At 39.1% G+C, this 3,425-nt stretch overlaps 1 protein-coding gene across 2 annotated transcripts in view; it reads left to right on the forward strand.

Annotated features, from left to right (window-relative positions):
* Nucleotides 1-3,425, forward strand: part of LOC107048183 (DNA-binding protein RFX2) — a 24,238-nt gene that overhangs the window by 913 nt on the left and 19,900 nt on the right. Inside the window, exon 1 of one of the 2 annotated variants that reach the window (XM_015271248.2) lies at nucleotides 1,221-1,293. The exons of the other annotated variant lie outside the window; for it this stretch is intronic. The gene's annotated coding sequence lies outside the window, so the exon portion shown is untranslated. Of the gene's footprint in view, nucleotides 1-1,220; nucleotides 1,294-3,425 lie in introns of those variants that run through there. 2 annotated transcript variants of the gene reach the window in all.

A 3,425-nucleotide genomic window follows, 5' to 3' on the forward strand; every position in this document is an offset into this window, starting at 1 on the left:
GATTGGCTGAGTGAATTTTGGGGGGTTGGGGGGGTTTGAGAGAGGGGTTTTTGGGGGTGGAATGAGCGAGGGTTTTTTTAAGTCGCATCGTTGGGTTGGGAGGGGGTGGAGGTTTGAGGGAGACAATTTTTGAGGTGTCGTGGAATTTTGGGTTTTTTTGAGTGGATGGTGAGGATTTAATTGGTGATTACTTGGGATTGGCTGAGTGAATTTTGGGGGGTTGGGGGGGTTTGAGAGGGGGGTTTTTGGGGGTGGAATGAGCGAGGGTTTTTTTAAGTCGCATCGTTGGGTTGAGAGGGAGTGGAGGTTTGAGGGAGACAATTTTTTGAGCTTTCGTGGGATTTTGGGTTTTTTTGAGTGGATGGTGAGGATTTAATTGGTGATTACTTGGGATTGGCTGAGTGAATTTTGGGGGGTTGGGGGGGTTTGAGAGGGGGGTTTTTGGGGGTGGAATGAGCGAGGGTTTTTTGAAGTCGCATCGTTGGGTTGGGAGGGGGTGGAGGTTTGAGGGCGACAATTTTTTGAGCTGTCGTGGAATTTTGGGTTTTTTTGAGTGGATGGTGAGGATTTAATTGGTGATTACTTGGGATTGGCTGAGTGAATTTTGGGGGGTTGGGGGGGTTTGAGAGGGGGGTTTTTGGGGGTGGAATGAGCGAGGGTTTTTTGAAGTCGCATCGTTGGGTTGGGAGGGGGTGGAGGTTTGAGGGAGACAATTTTTTGAGCTGTCGTGGAATTTTGGGTTTTTTTGAGTGGATGGTGAGGATTTAATTGGTGATTACTTGGGATTGGCTGAGTGAATTTTGGGGGGTTGGGGGGGTTTGAGAGGGGGGTTTTTGGGGGTGGAATGAGCGAGGGTTTTTTGAAGTCGCATCGTTGGGTTGGGAGGGGGTGGAGGTTTGAGGGAGACAATTTTTTGAGCTGTCGTGGAATTTTGGGTTTTTTTGAGTGGATGGTGAGGATTTAATTGGTGATTACTTGGGATTGGCTGAGTGAATTTTGGGGGGTTGGGGGGGTTTGAGAGAGGGGTTTTTGGAGGTGGAATGAGCAAGGGTTTTTTTAAGTCGCATCGTTGGGTTGGGAGGGGGTGGAGGTTTGAGGGAGACAATTTTTTGAGCTTTCGTGGGATTTTGGGTTTTTTTGAGTGGATGGTGAGGATTTAATTGGTGATTACTTGGGATTGGCTGAGTGAATTTTGAAGGGGTTAGGGGGTTTTGGAAACGGTTTTTTTGGCGATGGAATGAGCGCTGATTTTTTGAAATCGCATCGTTCGGGTGGGAGATATTCGAGTTTTAAGTGAGTAAATATTTTGAGTTTTCTAGGGATTTTGACTGATTGAATAGTTGGGGATTCAATTGTCAATAACTTGGAATTGGCTGAGTGAATTTTGGGGGGTCGGGAGGGTCTTGAGAGGGGGCTTTTTGGGGATGGAATGAGCGCAGATTTTGTGAAATCGCATCGTTTGCTTCGGAGATAATCAAGTTTTAAGGGAGTAAATTTTTTCGAGTTTTCTCACAATTTCGATTAGTTGAATAGTGAGGAAAGGATTTAGTTGTTAATCACTTGGGATTGACTGAGTTGATTTAACGAAATTTGACCTCATTTTCTGGGAATTTTTTTGGGCCTTGAAATAAGCCCTGATTTATTGAAATCGCATCGTGTGATTACAAGATTGAAATATTACCTCAATCCCCTTCATCCTCCCCCAATTTCCATGTTGATTCATTAAATAATTGAAAATTAATTACAGAGGAGTTTTAATTACTCTGAAATTCATTATTTCTCGGAATAAATGGCTAAATAAATAAATAAATAAATAAATAATCAAATAAATAACTAAATAATTCATTGAATAATCCAATTATTCACGTCAGAATTTTTTCTACGCCCAAATGACACTATTTCAACCTTCGTAATCATCACAAAAGTATTCTGTCGATTCAACCCATCAAAAATTCTCCCGTGAATGTCAAATAACGCGAGAAATATTGAAAACTGCAAGAGCTTCATCTCCCCTATTCAATTTGTTTTTTGAAATAAAATCCCCCTTAACCCCCCCCCCTCCCCCCATCGCCTACCGCAGTCGAAGCCTTGTAACTTCGTTGAATTTTCCACCCAAGGAAATATCAAACACCTGGAGGGGTGGCGCATACTTCGAGACACTTGCAATAGAAACGAGAAAAGTTGAACTCAAGGGGTACCACCAGGCACCAGCCACGCATAACACAGTCCAGGTGCAGTGATCAACGAACTGTCATGCTCTTCTGGGGCTTTACCCGGTGCATCACAGCGCTGCATAATTTTTTCCACAGCTATTTTATTTTTTATTCATTTTTTCAGACAATTTTTCTGCGTCAATTCAACTATTATTCTCATTATTCATATATTATTGGGGCGTCCCGCTTTCCCTCTGCGCCCGAGTGACCCTCGTAAGGGTCAAAGTAAAATTTAATTTACTGTTTAAAAAATATGACGTATAGAAAATGAAAATACATCCGGTTTTTTGGGATTTATTTGAAAACGGAAGACTAGAGGTGAAAAAATAGGAAAATTGAGTGTTAAAAATTTCTGTTAAAAAAATGCGACACAAAAAATGAAAAGTCATTCGAAAAAATCTTTCAAAAGACGAGTGAAATTTTTAGGAAAATTTCTGAACTTTTTCATTTGAATTAAAACAACAAAATACAGAATTCAAATCGTAAAATAAAATTTCATCGTTTTCTATTGAAAAAATAAAATTATTCGCACATAAAATGGAGTCATTCATCAATTTTTTCTTTTGAATTTAATGAAAAACAAAACAAAATTTCGAAAAAAAAAAACTAAGAGTTTACGATTATTTACTCATTATTTATCTATCGTCCCCCCTTCCCTTCTGTCCCCGAATGACCCTCGTAAGGGTAAAAATAAAATGTCATTTCCTATTTCAAAAATTATTCGCACATAAAATTGATTAATTTATCAATTTTCCCTTTTAAATTCAATTAAAACCAAAAATTAAAAAAAAAAAAAACTACAATAATTTACGATTACCAGTTTCTACAGAAAAAATCTGTCACAAAAAAAAATTAATCCCCTCTTTTAAAACATTGAAAAAAAAAATTTCAAGACGACTGGAATTTTCAATAAAATTTCTCTCAAACGTTTTCACTCCTTTCAAAGCAGTAAAATACAAAATGAGTCCTATAATTCCTACAAAATAGACTAGATTCATCGTCTTTAAGCTCCCAACCCCAAAATCTACTCTACAACTCGATAAATCCCTCCATAGAAATTCTATCGCGAGATGATTTACGTCGATACCCCCTAATTGCGTCTGACTGTACCATAATTCCCAATTTGTGCACATATCCCCCTTTTGAAGCTCTCTCATTACCCATCAGCTACGCGTGTTTCATTTTATTCTCAACCCCTCGGATATTTTCTCC

The sequence above is a fragment of the Diachasma alloeum genome, unplaced genomic scaffold (genome assembly GCF_001412515.2).
Source record: "Diachasma alloeum isolate Michigan unplaced genomic scaffold, Dall2.0 Dall_scaffold_00185, whole genome shotgun sequence".
NCBI classification, from domain to species: Eukaryota; Metazoa; Arthropoda; class Insecta; order Hymenoptera; family Braconidae; genus Diachasma; species Diachasma alloeum.